This window comes from Meles meles, chromosome Y (genome assembly GCF_922984935.1).
Source record: "Meles meles chromosome Y, mMelMel3.1 paternal haplotype, whole genome shotgun sequence".
In the NCBI taxonomy this organism is placed as follows: domain Eukaryota; kingdom Metazoa; phylum Chordata; class Mammalia; order Carnivora; family Mustelidae; genus Meles; species Meles meles.
The window spans coordinates 40,100,895-40,120,579 of record NC_060088.1 but is presented as its reverse complement, the minus strand read 5'-3'; positions in this window follow the sequence as shown (position 1 = coordinate 40,120,579).

Here is a 19,685-nt window from a genome sequence, read left to right as displayed (position 1 = left end):
TCCCTTCAAATCCTTCAATTTCCTGAAGTTTCCTCCTTATATCCGGAACTACTGATTGGCAAATAAAGATTCACTGCCCCCTGATTTTCAGGTGCCTCAGGGTCGATCGGGCTATACATTTTATAGGCTTCAATGAGCCTTCCTAGGAAAGCTCCTGGAGACTCATTCTTACCTTGAGTCACCTTACTAATTCTGGTTTAGTGTAAGTGCAACTTTTACTTGGGAAATTCAGTTCCAGGATTTCAACATATCAAAGAACCATATTTGTTCTGAAAATCTCCTATATGTATTTCCTTTAAGGCAGAATTCATCTTACAAGAGAATTAAAGCAATTCCAAATCACAAAAAACTCAGAATACACATGGTTAAATATCAAATGATGATCCTTATCAAAACAATAAATCTTTAGAAAATGTATAGAACCTCTGGAGTAGTTATAGCATTTACCCAAACGTAACCCAAGGTTTATCATTGATTTAGCAGTACTTCCTGTGTAACTTAGCATATCAGGGAAAAGCCTTATGAGTTAAAGAGATCTCATTTATAATTCTGGGTGGGCAAAGAAAACCATTTACATTTTCTTAGCAACATCTCAATCTTTAGTGAAGACTAAATATTAACGAATTGTGAACAGTTGCAAGAGCAGTTAAGCACAAAACATGCTTACCAACAGATTTCAGAAGCACAAACCTAGTTCCAGCAACCAGCGTCCTAGCACTACATCCCATTTGTCATCCAAGCAAAACTTCAAAGCTTCAGGTTACAAAAGACTCTAAAAGTTACTTTAACAATTATCCATTAAAACCCTGAGGCAGACAATTAATCATCAGTTCAGTCATCTCTTTGCTAACAGGGGGAATCGAACCCACAATGACCGCTTCGGGGGATTCAAACCCCCGATGACCACCTAGGGGGATGAGAACCCCTGACTGCCTAGGGGGACTCAAACCCTCTCATGACCGCCTAGGTGGACTCGATCCCCCTGATGACCATGTAGGGGGATTAGAACCCCCTGACAATGTGGGGGTGCTCGAAACCCCCCGACCACCGAGGTGGGACTCGAATCCAATGTCAATCTACCAACAGAGGAATGTTGCATCCCTGCATCCACTCCAGCCCTGGGGAGCATAGCTGCGTCCAGCTTCTCCCTGGTGGGCCATACCCTGCAGCTCCAACCAGACAGACAAACAAGATCCCAACACCTCCGGAGGCTTTTCCCATAAATTCTGATGCTGGTCAGGTCTCATTGTTTGATCCCGGGCGAGCCCCCAATGTTAGGGTCCATGATCAAAGGAATGAGACTGACACAAAACGAAAATCAAGCAAAGCTTTATTTCACGCCAAGCACCAAAAATCAAACAGAATGATCAGGGCCATTTCTTACGTAGAGCGACGACGACTAGCATGCCGCTCCAAATGAAAAAGAGGTGAGAATGATGAGGATGACAACCCTGATGACACAGACTCTGCTCCCCATGTCGCCACTCTGACAAGGCTGCTCTCCAGATGAGGCCGCTCTGTAAGAGGCCACACACTGGACGAAGGCCACAACTGATGATGAAGAGGCTGCTTGGGACCAGACCACTCTCCAACGAGGTTGCACACTGACGAGGCCGCCTGACAGATACCTACCACCAGGCAGACCTCCAGGTCAATGACCCGGGTCAGTAGGTGGAACGTGACATGCTCTTAGGACTTCAACGGAACCCTAGCTTAGGTTTGCAGGCATCTGTCCCCAGACGCAATTTCCGAAATCCCTTCATATGTTCCAACGTCTGGTCCCCATCCACATAACAGAATACCTCCTCTCCCCAGAAGGCAACCTGGACCTAGGGAGCTGGGTCCAACCCTCTGACAGGGAGAATCCGGCATGGCACCTGAGCCTCCGACACATTCTAAGGACTCACGGGTCACAAGACAGCACTGTGACCCATCAGCATGAGGCTCCCCGTTAACTCAGCCCCCAGGGATCATGCCACAGAGCCACCAGATCGAAACTGCCTTGTTCCTGGGCAGCAAGGGTAAGCTGAGCTGGGCTTTCCAGGCATCTATGTGGTGAACTCTGCTACCAAGCCTTTCCATATGGGGGAGCCAGGAGCCATCAGAACAGACTCCCCCTATTCCGGAAAATGAAAGTTTGCTGTTTTGAGCAGCTCACAATCCCCAGTCTGGGAAAGCCTCCATGGTCTCCTGAGGCCACCCCTCCATCCTTTGGTCATGATGGACAAAAACTCCAGCATGAGCTACCATCTTACACTCGAGAGACTCAGCTGCTGCAGATCTTGGGTCAGATGCTGAATACTGGAACTTCCATGTGCTTGGCAGAGAACTGAACCAGTGTTTGTGTATTCTGGCTTCTGGCCTCTCCCTTCTGGCCCGCAAGCACTCCAGATGGGGAATTATGGAGCCACAGTGCAGCCTTCTGCCTGCCATCCAGATAGAAGGAATCTATGGGTTTGCACAGAACCCCCACTTGAAGTCAACCTGCATGGCCCTCAAGGACACACTAATCTGCTAGGCCTCCCTGAGCACTAATGCTCTGTCTGATACAGCCTGAGTCCCGAATTTCTATCAGTCCCCAGGTAGCGTGTTCCATATCCAGCAGGTGAGACCGGATATGGCCCAAGGCTTTCATATCTACTCAACCTGGGTATTTAGGCATCTGTGCCCACAAGTTAGCTCAAATCCCTGCCAACGAGGAAACCTCAAGCACAAAAGAGCACTACATTATCCCCAAGGCATTCTCATCCTCAGTCGGGTTCTCCATGCACCTGGACCCAGTAGCAGACTCTGGAATACCTGCTATGGCGGGACACCAGAGATGGAAAACAGCACTCTTTCCTTCCCCACGAAAGACAGCAAAACCTTGGTTTTGCTTAGGTTTGCAGGCATATGCCTCCATAGGCAAACTCTGGAATACCTACATACGGTCCAACACTTGAGCCCTGAGCCAACAAACAGAACACCTCCTGTCCCCAGAAGGCAATGTGGCTCTTGGGGCTGCGTCCAACCCTTAAGGGTAGAGAATCTTGCATGGCGCCTGAGTCCCCACCACATTCTAAGGTCTCCCTGGACACAAGCCAGCATTGTGACCCATCAGCAAGAGGCTCCCTGTTACCTCAGCCCCATGGGAAACTTTGCCCCAGAGCCACCAGATCAAAATGGCCTTATCCTGGCCTGGAAGTGTAAGTGGAGTTCGGCTTTCCAGGAATTCATGTGGTGACTTCTGCTATGACGTCTTTCCATACGGGGTACCCTGATGCCATCCAAACGGACTGCCCCTAACCCACAGAAGGAAAACTTTCTGTTCGGAGCAGCTCACAATTCCCAGCCTGGGAAGACCTCCATGGCCTCATGAGGCCACCCCTCCATTCGTCTGCCATCATGGAAAAAAATTCCAGCATGAGCGACCATCTGACCCATGCCCTGACTCAGGTGCTAGAGATCTTGAGCCAGACGCTGCACATTGGAAATACCATGTGCTCAGCACTGAACAGGGCCAGCGCTTGTGCGTTCAGGATTCCGTCCTCAACCTCCTGAGCTGCAAGACCGCCAGATTGTTTGTTCTGAAGTCCCAATGCAGGCTTCTGTCTCTCTTCCAGAAAGAAGAAGGGCCCTAGGGGTCTGCCCAGAATCCCCACGTGAGGATCAACCTGCACGGACCTCGACTGCACCCCAATATCCTCGGCCGCCTTTGGCACTAATGCTCTGTCTGAAACAGAGCCGACCTCTCATCAGCCCCCCAGGTAGCGGGTCCCATATCCTGCAGGAGGGACATGCCAAGGCCAGAGACTCTCATCTCTATGCAACCTGGAGCTCAAAACCCAGGCTATTGGGGAACCTCAAGCATCAAAGAGCACTCTCCTTCCCTTCAATGGGTAAAGCTAGCTGTGGGAAAGTGGGTCTAACCCTCAGAGTGGGAGCCAGTTGCATGGCCCATGAGACCACCCCCACCCAGGAGGGCTGCTAGGGCCACAAACAGGCATTGTGACCCTCAGCCTGAGCCGTTTTCAAACCAGCCTCCATTCTAGCTGGACCAGGATCCCGCTTATTGGGCCTTACATGCCCCTAGGCCCAAATACTCACCCTTGGTCGGGTTCTCCAGGCGCCCGAACCCAGAAGTCAACTCTGGAATACCTACCTGGCACGACTGCTGAGACGGAAAAGAACACTGATCCCTTCTCCCCGAAAGACACCAAACCCTTGGGAGCTAGGCAGAATCCTCACAAAGGTAGAATCTCCCATGGCCCCATGGGGATACCTCTACATTCCGTGGCCAACCAAGACACACAACCCAGACAGAAAAGTCTGTGCTCCCGCCCATCGCCATCATTTCAGATCCCACAGCACTGCCCTCACGGTGTGCAGATCTGACCTGCCATTACCTCGCTCAGTACCCTATCCCGAGTTTGTGTTTTCAGACTTTTGTCCCCAAAGCCCTGGCTGACAGGCCTTCCAGGATAGGGCCTCTGAAGCCACAGTGCATATCTCTAACTGCCCACCCGAAGGAATCTCTGCCCTTCCACATTTGCACAAACCCTCCAGACTGGGAGAGACCTGCAATGCCTCTGAGCCCACCCCAAATACATTTGCAACCTTGGAAAAAGGCGCATTCGGACACATGACAGAAACCTACTTCCACAGACACCCAGGCATGGAACTGAGTCAGAAAATGGAATATGAAATACCCCAAAGGGGGCACCTGGGTGGCTCAGTGGGTTAAAGCCTCTGCCTTCAGCTCAGGTCATGATCTCAGGGTCCTGGGATCAAGCCCCGCATTGGGCTCTCTGCTTGTCAGGGAGCCTGCTTCCTCCTCTCTCTCTGCCTGCCTCTCTGCCTACTCGTGATCTTTGTCTGACAAATAAATAAATTTAAAAAAAATCTGAAATACCCCTAAGACTACAATGGAACCCTTGCTTAGTTTTGCACGCATCTGCCTCCAGAGGCAAACTCTGAAGTACTTACATATGGTCCAACACTTTATCCCTGAGCCACAAAACAGAACACCTCCTGTCCCCAGAAGGCCACCAAGCTATGGGGAGCTGTGTCCAAACCTCAGGGGAGGAGAATCCTGGTGCCTTAGCCCCCACCAAATTCTAAATCTCCCTGGACACAAGCCAGCCCTGTAACCCATCAGAATGAAGCTCCCTGACACCTAAGACCTCTGGGCACTTTGCCACAAGCCACCAGATCAAAACGGCCTTTTTCCTGGCCTGGAAGGCTAGGCAGAGCTGGGCTTTCCAGGCATCCATGCGTGACTTCTGCTACAACATCTTTCCATCTGGGAGATCCTGGTGCCATCCAAACGGACTCCCTCTGACCGCAGAAGGAAAGCTTGCTGTTCAGAGCAGCTCACAAGCCCCAGCCTGGGAAGATATCCATGGCCTCATGAGGCCATCCTCATTCGCCTGCTAACATGGACACAAACTCCAGCATGAATAACCATCTAACACGTGCCCTGAGTAAGGTGATGGGGATCTCGAGTCACACGCTGCACTTTGGAAATGCCATGTGCTCGGCAATGAAGGAAACTGGCACCTGTATGTTCAGAATTCCGTCCTACCCTCTTGGTCCGCCAGCCCTCCAGATTGTTCATTCGGAGTCACAATGCAGTCTTCTGCCTGCCCTCCAGAAGAAGAAGCGCCCTAGGGGTCCGCCCAGAATCCCTTCGTGAGCATCAACCTGCACGGCCCTCGAGGGCACCCCAATGTCCTAGGCTGCCCTGTGCACTAATGCTCTGTCTGACACAGCCTGAGCTCCAACCTCCCATCAGTCCCGAGGTAGCTGGCGTCATATCCTTCAGGTGGGATGTGCCAAGGCCAGAGACTGATACCTTTACCCAAACTTGGTACTCAGGGGTCTGTGCCCAAATCATAGATCAAATCCCGGCCTGTGTGGGAACCTCAAGGATGAAAGAGCACTGCTCCATCCCCACGACAAGAAAAGCTTGCTGTGGGGATGGGGTTTAACTCTCAGAGTGGGAGCCAGCTGCATGTTCATTGAGACAATGCCCACCCAGGAGGGCTGCCCTGGACACAAACAGGCATTGTGACCCTCAGCCTAAGTCCGCTTACAATCCAGCCCCATCTCTAGCTGAACCAGGCGGCCGCATATCTGGTGTGACATGCCCCTAGGCCCAATCCTCACCCTCTGTCAGGTTCTCCAGGCACCCAGACCCAGAAACCGACTCTGGAATCTCTGCTATGGCGGGATAGTGAGAAGGAAAATAGCACCCTTCCCTTCCCCCAGAAAGACACCAAACACTTGGAAGCCGGGCAGATTCCTCACACAGGCTGAATCTCCCATGTCTCCATGAGGATACCATTCTATTCCATGGCTAACTGAGACACAGAACCCAGACAGAAAAGCCTGTGCTCCTGCCTCCCCATCTCCCTCATTTCAAATCACGCAGCACTGCCCTCACGGTTCACAGATCTGGCCTGCCATCACCTTGCCCCTTAACCTATCCCGAGTTTGTTTTTAGAGACTTTTGTCCCGAAATCCCTGGCCAACAGACCCTCCAGAATGGGGCCTCTAGAGCCACAGTGCAAGACTCTGCCTGCCCACCCGAAGGAAACTGTCTGTCACATTTGTACTAAACCTCCAGATTGGGAGATGCCTGCAATTACCCTGAGCCCACCCCAAATTCGTTGGCCACCTTGGCAAAGGGCACTGTTGGACACAGGCCAGACAACTACCTCCAGGCAGACACCTAGTTCAATGGCCCTGAGTCAGAAGATGGAACCTGACTTACGCCTAGGATCTCAATGGAAATCTAGCTTAGGTTTGCAGGCATCTGGCTCCAGAGGCAATCTCTGGCATACCAACATATGGTCCAAAACTTGATCACAAGTCACAAAACAGAACACCTTCTGTCCACAGAAGGCAACCTGGCTCTTGGGAGCTGCGTTCAACCCTGAGGGGAGTAGAATCCTGCATGGCAACTGAGTCCCCGCCACATTCTAAGGTCTTGCTGGACAAAAGCCAGCCTTGTGACCCATTAGAATGAGTCTCCCTGTCACCACAGCCCCCTAGGCCCTTTTTGCCAGAGCCACCATATCGAAACAGCCTTGTTCCTGGGATGGAACAGTAAGTGGAGCTGGGCTTTCTAGGCGTCCATTTGGTGACTTCTGCTAAGACTTCTTTCCATACGTGGGACCCTGATGCAATTCAAACGGACTCCCCTGTCATGCAAAAGGAAAGCTTGCTGTTTGGAGAACCTCACAAGCCCAAGCCTGGAAAGACCTCCATGGTCTCATGAGGATACCCCTCCATTCTTTGGCCATCAAGGACACAAATTCCAGCGTGAGCGATCATCTGACACGTGCCCTGACTCAGGTGCTGGAAATCTCGATTCAGATGCTACACACTGGAAATGGTAGGTGCTTGGCACTGAACACAACCATCACTTGTGTGTTCAGAATTCTGTCCTCACCATCCTGGGGGACAAGCACTCCAGATTGTTCATTTGGGAGCCCCAACGCAGGCTTCTTCCTGCCCTCCTGAAAGAAGAAGGGCCCTAGGGGTCAGCTCAGAATCCCAACTTGTGGATCAACGTGCACGGACCTCGACGGCTCCCCAATATCCTAGGCCACCCTGTGCACTAATGCTTTGTCTGACACAGCCTGAGTCATGACCTCCCTTCAGCACCTCATGTAGCAGGCCCCATATCATGCTCATGTGCCCTTCCATGGCCAGAGACTGTCATCTCCACCCAACCTGGGTATTCAGGCGTCTGTGTCCAGATCATAGTTCAAATCTCAGCCAATGGGGGAACCTCAAGTGTAAAGAGCACTCCTCCTTCCCCACGACGGGAAAAGCTTGCTGTGGGGATGCAGTCTAACCCTCAGAATGGGAGCAAGCTGCATGTCCCATGAGACCACGACCACCCCGGAAGACTTCCCTGGTCACAAACAGACATTGTGACCCTCAGACTGAGTCTGCTTTCAATCTGGCCCCCTCGCTAGCTGGACCAGGAGCCCGCATATCGGGCCTGACATGCCCCTAGGCCCAAATCCTCACCCTCGGTCGGGTTCTCCAGGCACACGGTCCCAGACTCCAACTCTGGAGTCCCTGCTATGTTGGGACCCCCGAGATGGAAAACATCTGTTAGGGTCCATGATGAAAGGAACGAGACAGACACAAAGTGAAAATCAAGAAAAGCTTTATTTCATGCCAAGCATCAGAAACCAAACAGACAGGTCAGGACCATCTCTTACGTAGAGGTGATGATGACAAGGATGCCGCACCCGATGACAAAGAGGCAAGGATGATGAGGAGGACAATCCTGATGACACAGACTCTGCTCGCAATGAGGCCACTCCGACAAGGCCACTCTCTGAGGAGGCCACTTCCCAGATGAGGCCACACGCAAGATGTGGCCACTCCCAACAATGAAGAGGCCACTCCGGACAAGGCCACTTCTGATGATGAAGAGGCAGCTCTGGAGGAGGCCACTTGTCGATGAGGCCGCATGCCAACAGTGCCACTCCCTGGAATGATGCCATTCTATTCCATGGCTAACTGAGATTCAGTACTATAGCGAGGCCATTCCAGCCAGGTCACTCCAGCGAGGCTGCAGCTCAGGGTGGCGAGGCCGCTGGCGACGGTCCTACAGCTCGGGGCCGCGCTGCACCCGATGACCCCCAATGATATCACTCCTATGACTACCCTAATGTCTCCCAACGGCCACTCTAATGGCTATTGTGCTGTTCTAACAGCTATTCTAACTCCTCCTACTTCTCTAATGGCTATTCGAACTCCTCCTATTCTATAACGGCTATTCTAATGCCTCCTCCATATCCAATGGCTACTCTAACTCCTCCAACTTCTCTAATGGGTATTCGAACTCCTCCTACTTCTCTAACGGCTATTCTGACTCCTCCTACTTCTTTAATGGCTATTCTAACTCCTCCTATTTCTCCGATGGCTATTCTCACTCCTTCTACTTCTCCAATGGCTATTCTAAATCCTCCTACATGTCTAACAGCTATTCTTACTCCTCCTACTCCTCTGGCAGCTATTCTAACTCCTACTATTTCTCCAACGGCTATTCTAACTCCTCCTACTTCTCCAACAGCTATTCTATCTCCTCCTAGTTCTCCCCAGCCCAGACTCACAGACTTTAGAGAGGTGGTTGAACCCAGCCCACACACTGGTGGCCTTTGAGATTTCAACTCACCACAGTTAATATATGTGCACCCAATTGATTGGATACAGTTACCTGGCCTGGCCCGCCCCTATATCCGGGATTTACAGCTCCTTTGACTAACCAGGCCCCTACATTCCCCTCTTTTCTTTGGAAATTAGTCAAATCCTAGACTTTTCAGCCAGTTCTATGTTCTCCTGTTATAAGGGGGTTTATTAACATGTAAGCCTAACATGTTATCACTCCAATTTTCTTTGGTAAAAATGACGTTTGGGCGTTTTGAATACAGGGGCAAAAAGTAACCATAATGCAGAGTCGGCTGATTAGTTAACCATTCAACGCTTTGTATAACCTTTTCCATTTTTTTCCTAATTCCGTTCATCTAATTTCGCACCTATACTTTACATAAAGAGGTAACAATAGGAGTAACAATAATCTAACAGTTTTTTAGTCTTAGCTTTAGTCCATGGTCAGAGGGGTCCATCAGCATCAGCTTCCATCTCTGGAGGGCGTCCTCATCCTTGGCTCATTTGACGTGACCCACCTGAATCCAAGCCCTGATAATTTCTACTTTTATTGCCATGGGGGTGGTCAGGATAACAGTAAATGGTCCCTTACAGTGAGATTCCAAGTTTCCCCCTTGATAGTGACAAATGCAAACAAAGTCCCCGTGTTGGTAAGGATGTGGTTCCACCTCCGTCTTCATCCCACTGTGGACAGTCTGGATCACTGAGTGGGCTTTTTTTTAAGACAGACTGTAATGCCTGCAGTGACTGGAGTACAGAGTGATCAGTCATTTCTGCTAGGTCAACCTCTTGAAGTCGAGGACAGAGAGGGGGGTCTCCTAAACATTATTTCAAATGCGGTCAACTTGCTTAAATATAGTGTATATCATGGCCTGAGGAGGGTGAAAGGAAGGAGATCCACCCATCCACAGCCAGTCTCCAGAATTAGTTTTGTCAAGGTCTCTTTAAGAGTCTGGTTCATTCTCTCTACTTGCCCGGAACTCTGGGGCGGGTAGACACAATGTAGTGCCCACGGCCTTGACCAATGCCCTTGAGACTGAACTGACAAATGTAGGGCCATTGTCTGACCTGATTGTGAGAGGCAGCCCAAACCTAGGAATTATTTCTTCTGGTAGCTTTTTGGCTATCACTCCTGCCATCTCATGTTTGGTGGGAAAAGACTCTACCGAATCTGAAAAGTTATCTACAGAAACTGACATGTACTTGTGCCCATATTTCCAAGTTTTCATTTCTGTAAAATGTATTTCCCAATAAATTCCTGGTTCCTTACCTCTAAGGAACCTTACCCATTTAAGTTCTTCCACATTAACTGTCTGTAATTGAGCACATCTGTCAACTACATCCTGAACCATACTCCCTAATTTAGAAACCAGGAACTGCTTGCCTATAAGCTCCTTGAGTTTGCATGTCCCCAAATGAGTACCCTGATGTATCTGGTCTACTAACTTTTTGCCTAGTCTTCGAGGAAGAATTATTTTTCCTGCTTCAGTCTTAGCCCAGTCCCCGTATAGTCCAATTTAACCCATTTCTGTAAATACTTTAAATGTTCTTCTGAATAATTCGGTTTTTCTGTTAAGGCTGGAGCCGGGAGTGTAACTAGTTCTTGTACTCTTTCTCGAGCTGTTTGCTTTGCAGCCTGATTTGCTAATTGGTTTACTTTTGAAATCAGATCAGTCCCCTTTTGGTATCCCGGGCAATGCATAATGGCCACCACTTTTGGGTCCCAAATAGCCTGGAGGAGAGCCAATATTTCTCCTCTGATTTTAATTCATTTTCCTTCTGCTGTTAATAGGCCCCCTTCTTTATAAATAGCCGCATGTATATGGAGAGTAACAAAGGCATACCAGCTGTCTGTATAGATGTTGGAGGTTTTACCTTTGGTCATCTTCAGTGCCTTAGTGAGTGTAATCAGTTCCGCTTTTTGTGCCAAATTTCCATGTGGCAGGGCTGCTGTCCAGTGTTTCTGCTCAGGAGAAACCACTGCAGACCCCGCATATCTCTTTCCATTGACCACGTAACTATTCCCATCTGTGAACAGAGTCATCTTGGCATCCGGGAGGGGAATGTCTCTGAGATCCAACCTTATTCTTGCAACTTGGGTTAGGACACCCCCACAGTCGTGTGGATGGTCAGCCAGCTCCTATGGCAGGACCATGGCTGGATTTAGCACTGCCAGGGGCCAGAAGGTCACACTTGGTTCATTGAGGAGGGCCTGATACCCCGTCACTCAGGTGTTTGTCATCCATTGGTCTGGTCTAGTCCAGAGAAGGCTCTCAATAGCGTGGGTGGTGGTCAAGATGATATTTTGACCCAAATTCAATTTACTTGCATCCTTGACCAAGAGGGCCGTGGCTGCAATCATGCAGAGGAAATAGGGGATCCCAGCAACGACTGGATCTAGTTTCTTGCTAAGAGAGGCTACTGGCTTTTGCCATTGCCCCACATTCTGAGTCAAAACTCCTTTGGGCACCCCTGCATTTCATCCACATACAAGTGGAAGGGCTTTGTAACATCTGGGATGGCCAATGCTGGGGCATTCAGTACAGCTGTTTGTAATTCCCGAAATGCTCCTTCTGCCTCAGCTGTCCACTCTATCATAGTGATCCCCACCTTTTGCCAGTTCGTAGGAAGGTTGGGCAATCTCCGCAAACCTCAGTATCCACAGCCTACAGTAACCCACCATCCAACAAACTGCCTATTTGTTGGGATGTGGTCGGATGGGGGTATCGGGTGATCACCTGCTCTGGGACTCAGTGAATGCACTCCCTCATGGAGATCAGAGCCTAGATATGTGGCATGGATCTTACAGAGCTGAACGTTCTTTGCTGACACCCAATACCCTTTTTCCTGCAGAGTCTGTAAGAGAGCTCTCGTCCCCCGCAAACATGACTCTTAGTCCTCAGCGGCTACTAGTAAGTCATCAATATACTGTAACAGAGTGACTCCCGGGTTGGAGGTTCTGTACTCTTGCAAATCCTCGTATAGGGCCTCTTAAAAATGGTGGGTGAATTCTTGAATCCTTGGGGAAGTCTCTTCCAGGTGAGTTGGCCCTGAAACACTTGCTGCTGATTGGAACACTCAAAAGCAAAAAGGGGTTGAGGTTCCCTTGCTAAAGATATGCAGAAAAATGCATCCTTGAGATCTAAGACAGTATACACAGTTCTTTGGTGGCCCAGGAGGGAGAGTAGATTATAGGGGTTAGGCACTATCCGGTGGATATCTTCAATCTGTTTATTAATTTCCCGCAACTCCTGAAAGGGTCAGTACTCCCTAGTTTCCACCTTTTTTGAGTGGCAGCAAAGGTGTATTCCATGGAGATTTTCAAGGAACTAGGATCCTGTCCCCTCAGAGGTGGTTTATGTGTTTTCTGATCCCTTCCTATGCTTCCCGGGGAATTGGTTGCTGCTGAATGTGAACAGCCGTAGCCACTGCCTTTAATTGTACCACCATTGGAGACCTCTCCTGAACAAGCCAGGGGGCTTCCCTTCTTCCCAGACCTTGGGAAACTTGACCTGTAGGATTTGGAGAAGGCTCCCCACCTTTGTCTCCTCAGGTTTTGAGACTGGTTCATAAAGGAGGTATTCATCTACTGCTGCCATAAGCACCTGTACAGTGGGTTGTCTCAAGGTTACAGTCATGTCTCCTTCTGAAAACTGAATGCCATCTCATAGCTTGTGGAGGAGATCTCTTCCCATCAATTTATATGGGGCAATAGGGAGGACCAAAAATCATTGCTTAACTACTCCTGAGGCCAAATTTAAAGTCCTTTCTGTTGTCCATTTATGTCTCTCTGTGCTATTTGCTCCTTGTACCCTAACTTCCTCTTCCGATCATTTTCCCATAGGTTTAGGTAATGATGAAAACTGGACTCCCATGTCCACCAAAAATCAATTGATTTCCCCTCCACTTCAATTTTTACTATGGTGGCCAGCACTGCCGTCTTCCTTTTGCGGCACTCCCTGGCCCAGTGTCCTTTTTCCTTACAGTAAGCACACTGATCTGAATCTAAGTCTTCCCACTTGCCTTCTCTGTGCTTTGGCTCTTCTTCCATTTACTATCCCCTACCTATCTCATGTAATGCCAAAATATTAACCAGCTTTTTGTCTGTTTTTCATCCTCCTGTGCATCCGTGTGGTTAAACACATTTTCTGCTGTTCCCAATAACTCAATCATATTCTTCCCTTCAAATCCTTCAATTTCCTGAAGTTTCCTCCTTATATGTTGTGCTGACTGACTGACAAAAGCAAGATTCACTGCTCCTTTATTTTAGGGTGCCTCAGGTTGATCAGGCTATATATTTTATAGGCTTCAATGAGCCTTTCTAGGAAAGTTCCAGGAGACTCATTCTTACCTTTAGTCACCATACTAATTCTGGTTTAGTATGAGTGCAAATTTTATTTCTGGAAATTCAGTTCCAGGATTCAACATATCAAAACCTGCATTTGATATGAAAGTCTCCCCTGGGAATTTCCTTTAAGGAGGAATTCATCTTACAAGAGAATTAAAACAATTATACATGACAAAAAACTCAGAATAGATATGGTTAAATATCAAATGATGACACTTATCAAAACATTAAAACTTTAGGAAATGAATAAAACCTCTGGAGTAGTTACAGCATTGACCCAAATGTAACCCAAGCTTTATCATTGGTTTAGCAGTACTTCCTACGTAACTTAACATATCAGGGAAAAGCCTTATGAGTCAAAGAGATCTCATTTACGATTCAGGGTGGGCAAAGAAAATTTACATTTTCTTAGAAACATCTCAATCTCTAGTGAAGACTACATATTAACCAATTGTGAACTGTTGCAAGAGCAGTTAAGCACAAAACATGTTTACCAATGGATTTCAAAAGCACAAACCTTGTTCCAGCAACCAGTGCCCTAGCACTTCATCCCTTTTGTCATCCAAGCAAACGTTCAAACCTTCAGATTACCAAAGACTCTGAAAGCTACTTTAACAATTACACATGAAAACCCTGAGATAGACAATTAACCACCAGTTCAGTCATCTCTTTGATAACAGACTTCATATTCCACCTGAGCCCATTCCACTTCAGACGCCATGCTTTCCCGCCAGCAAGGGGGAGGGGCGAGACTTTCCATGTCAGGCCAGAGAAGGAAAGGAATTCCCCGAAACTAAGAGAGTTTCAGCAGCTGCTTGGGAATATTCCTTAAAGTCTCTGTCCCGAGTTAGACTAAACCCAGTTGGCTCCAGTTATAGCCCTTAACACAGGAAATTAGTGAGGAAGAAGCCCCATATCTATTATGAGGAACAGAGAGATGAAAGTCAGAGTCCCCTTACTCTCTGCCTGTCCCATTCCCCTAAACATATCAAACAACACAGCAGACAACAAAAAGACAAGGCAAAGACTGCAGGCCCAGGGGTCCTGCCACCATTGGGGATTTTCTAGGGTCACTCAAAACCCCTGACATCTTCGGGGGACTCAAACCCACAATGACTGCCTCGGGGGACTCGAACACACAATTACTGCCTAGGGGGACGTGAACCCCCTGACTGCCTAGGGGGACTCAAACCCTCTGGTGACAGCCTAGGTGGACTCAAACCCTCTGATGACCGTCTAGGGGGATTCGAACCCCTTGACCGTGTAGGGGGGCTTGAACTCCCCCGTCCACCAAGGGGGACTCGAACCCCATGTCGATCTACCAACAGAGGAATGGGGCATCCCCACATCCACTCCAGCCCTGGGGAGCATAGCTGCGTCAAGCTTCTCCCTGGTGGGCCATACCCTGGAGCCCCAACCAGACAGACAAACAAGATCCCAACACCTCTGGAGGCTTTTCCCATAAATTCTGATGTTGGCTCAGTTCTCGTTGTTTGATCCTGGACGAGCCACCAATATTAGGATCTGTGATCAAATGAAGGAGACTGACACAAAGTGAAAATCAAGCAAAGCTTTTATTTCACACCTAGCATCAGAAACCAAAGAGACCGGTCGGGGCCATATCTTATGTAGAGGCGACAATGATGAGGAAGATGCTCCCGATGAAAAGGAGAAAAGGATGATGAGGACAACAGCCCTGATGACACAGCCTGTGCCTCCAATGAGGCCACTCCGACAAGGCCACTCACCAGAGGTGGCCGCTCCCCAGACAAGGACTCAAGCCAGATGAGGCTGCTCCCGACAATGAAGAGGCCACTCCGGACAAGCTGCTCCCGATGATGAAGAGGCTGCTCTGGACAAGGCTGCACTTGACGATGAAGAGGCCGCTCTGGAGGAGGCCGCTGGATGACGAGGCTGTATGCCAACCAGGCTGCTCCCCAGAATGACACCGCTCTGGCAAGGCCACTCCATCCAGGCCACAGCAGCGAGGCAGAGGCTCAGGGCGGCGAGGCCAATGTCAGTGGGTCATGGATCTGGGCAGCACTGCTCCCAAGGATGCCAACACTATCACTCCTGCGACTACCCTAATGGATCCCAATGGTCACTCTAGTGGCTATTCTGCTATTCTAATAGCTTTTCTAACTCCTAATTCTCTAATGACTACTCTAACTCCTCCTACTTTTCTAATGGCTATTCTAACTCCTCCTACTTCTCTAACGTCTATTCTAACTCCTCCTACTTCTATAAAGGCTATTCTAATTCTCCTACTTCTTCCCACTCCAAGGCTCACAGACTAAACTTTAGAGAGGTGGTAAGCCTGGCTTCTACACAGGTGGCCAATGAGGTTTCAACTCACCCCAGTTAATATATGTGCATTCCACTGATTGGATATGGCTATCTGGCCTGTCCTGCCCCTATACCCGGGGTTTACAGTTTCTCTGGTGAATCAGGCCCCTACACAGCACTTTTCCCTTACCCAAGAAAGACACCAAACCCTTGGGAGCTGGGCAGAATCTTCACACAGGCAGAATCTATCATGGTGCCATGAGGGTACTGCTATATTCTGTGGCTAACTGAGACACACAACTCAGACAGAAAAGCCCGCGCTTCCGACTCCCCGACACCCTAATTTCAGATCCTGTGTCATTGACCTCATGGTCGTCAGATCTAGCCTGCAATCACCTTGCCCCTAACCCTATCCTAAGTTTCTGTTTGCAGACTTTTGTTCCCAAAGCCATGGCTGACAGGCCCTAAATGATGGGGTCTCTGGAGCCACAGCACAGGACTCTACCTGAAAACCCGAAGGAAACTCTGGCCATCACAATGGCACAAACGCTCCAGATTGGGAGACCCTGAGCCCACCCCAAATTCATTGGCCGCCTTGGGAAAATTGTGCATTCGGACACATGCCAGACAGCTACCTCCAGGCAGACACCCAGGTCAATGGCCCTGAGTCAGAAGATGGGACATGACATGCCGCAAGGACCCCAACAGAACCCTAGCTTAGGTTTGCAGGCATCTGCCTCCAGAGGCAAACTCTGGAATACCTACATATGACCCAACACTTGATCTCTGAGCCACAAAACAGAACACCTCCTGTAACAAGAAAGCAACCTAGCTCTTGGGAGCTGCGTCCAACCATCAGGGGAGGAGAATCCTGCATGGCGCCTGAGCCCCCATCACATTCTAAGTTCTCCCTGGACACAATCCAGCATCGTGACCCATCAGAATGAGGATCACTGTCACCACATTCCACTGAGCACTTTGCCCCAGAATCACCATATCCAAACGGCCTTGTTCCTGGGCTGGAAGGGGAAGCTTAGCTGGGCTTTCGAGCATCCATGTAGTGACATCTGCTACGACGTCTTTCCATGTGGGGGACCATGATGCCATCAAAATGGACTTCTGCTGTCCTGCAGAAGTAAAGCTTGCTGTTCGGAGCAGTTCACAAGCCCCAGCCTGGGAAGACCTCCATGGCTTCATGAGGTCTTGGATGGCCTCTATTCGTTGGCCATCATGGACACAAACTCCAGTGTGAACAACAACCTGACACATGCCCTGACTCGGGTGCTGGAGATCTCGTGTGAGACGCTGCACATTGGAAATATTACATTTCGGCACTGAACAGAACTGGTGTTTGTGCATTCAGAATTCCGTCCTCACCCTCCTGGCCCGCAAGCCCTCCAGATTCTTCATTGTGGAGCCTCAACCCAGTCTTTGGCCTGCCCTCCAGAAAGAAGAAAGGCCCTAGGTGTCTGCCCAGAATCCCAAGTGAGGATGAACCTGAAAGGACCTCGACAGAACCACAATGTCCTAGGCAGCCCTGTGCACTAATGCACTGTCTGACACAGCCTGAGCCCTGACATCCCATCAGCCCCCCAGGTAGCGGGCCCCATATCCTGCAGGTGGGACCTGACCAATCCAGAGAGACATCTCTACCCAAACTTGGTATTCAGGCCTCTGTGCCCAGACCATAGCTCAAATCCAGGCCTATGGGCAAAACTAAAGCATCAAAGATCACTCTTCCTTCCCCACAAAGGGAAAAGATTGCTGTGGGGATAGGAGTCTATCCCTCAGAGTAGGAGCCAGCTACATGGCCCATGAGGCCACGCCCACTCAGGACGGCCGCCCTGGCCAAAAACCAGCATTGTGACTATCAGCCTGAACCCAATTTCAATGCAGCCTCCTGGCTAGCTAGACCAGGATCACGCATATAAGGCCTGACATGCCCCAGGCCCAAATCCTCAACCTCGTTAGGGTTCTCCAGGGGCCTGGAACCAGATACTGACTCTGGAATCCATGCTATGGTGGGACCCCTGAGATGGAAAACAGCACTCATCCCTTACTTCAAAATACACCAAACAATTGAGAGCCGGGCAGAATCCTCACAGAGCTAGAATCTCCCATGGCCCCATGAGGCTACCGCTCCATCCCGTGGCCAAGCAAGACATATAACCCAGACAGAAAAGCCTGCACTCCTGCCTCCCCATCGAACTATTTTCAGATCCGGCAGCACTGCCCTCACGGTCCACAGATCTGGCCTCCCATCACGTCGCCCAGAATACTATGCCGAGTGTGTGTTTGCAGACTTTTGTCCCAAAAGCCCTGGCCGACAGGCTGTCCAGGATGGGGCCTCTGAAACCACAGCACAGGATTCGGCCTGCCCACCTGAAGGAAAATCTGCCCGTCACATTTACACAAACCCTCCAGATTGGGAGACAACTGAAATGCCCCTGAGATCACCCCAAATTCGTTGGCCGCCTTGTAAAACTGGTGCATTCAGACACATGCCAGACACCTACTTCCAGGCAGACACCCAGTTCACTGGTCCTGAGACAGAAGATGAAACCTAACATACACCTAGGATTTCAATGGAACCCTAGCTTAGGTTTGCAGCCATCTGCCTCCAGAGACAAACTAAGGAATACCTACATATGGTCCAACACTTGATCCATGAGACACAAAACAGAACAACTCCTGTCCTGAGAAGGCAATATGGCTCTTGGGAGCTGTGTCCAACCCTCAGGGGTGGAGAATCCTGCATGTCGCCTGAGGCCTGCCACATTCTAAAGTCTCCCTGGACACAATCCAGCATTGTGACCCATCAGAATGAGGGTCCCTGTCACCTCAGCCCCCTGGGCACTTTGCACCAGAGTCACCAGATCAAAATGTCCTTGTTCGTGGGATGGAAGGGTAAGCATAACTGGGCTTTCCAGGCATCCATGCAGTGATTTCTGCTAAGACTTCTTTCCATATGTGTTACCCTGGTGCCATCCAAACGGACTCCCCCTGTCCCACAGTAGGAAAGCTTGGTGTTCATAGCAGCTCATAAGCCCCAGGCCAGGAAGACCACCATGGCCTCAAGAGGCCACCCCTCTACTCGTCAGCCAACATGGACACAAACTCTAGCGTGAGCGACCATCTGACACTTGCCATGACTCAGGTGCTGGAGATATCGAGTCAGATGCTACACAGTGGAAATGCAAGGTGCTCCGCACTGGACGGAACAGGCGTTTGTGCGTTCAGAATTCTGTCTGCAGCCTCCTGGCACCACAGCTTTCCAGATTGTTCATTAGGAAGCCACAACGTATTATTCTGCCTGAACTCCAGAAAGAACAAGGGCCCTAGGTGTCTGCCAGAATGCTCACGTGAGGATCAACTGCACGGACATCGACGGCCCCCCAATGTCCTAGGCCACCCCATGCACAAATGTTCTGTCTGACACAGCTTGAGCCCCAACATCCCAACAGCCCCCCAGGTAGTGGGACCCATATCCTGCAGGTGGGACGTGCCAAGTTCATAGACTGTCATCTCTACCCACCTGGGTATTCAGGCGTCTGTGTCGAGACCATAGCTCAAATTCCAGCCTATGGGAGAATCTTAAGCATCAATGAGCACTCCTCCTTCCCATGAAGGGAAAAACTTGCTGTGGGGATGGGTGTCTAACCTTCATAGTGGGAGCCAGCTGCATGGCACAAGAGGCCACGCCCACACAGGAGGGCTGTCCTGGCCACAAACAAGCATTGTGACCCTTAGCCTGAGCCTGCTTTCAAAACAGCCCCCTCGCTAGCTGGACCAGGAACCCGCATATCAGGCCTGACATGCCCCTATGCCCAAATCCTCACCCTCGGTCGGGTTCTCTGGGCACCCGTATCCAGAAGCT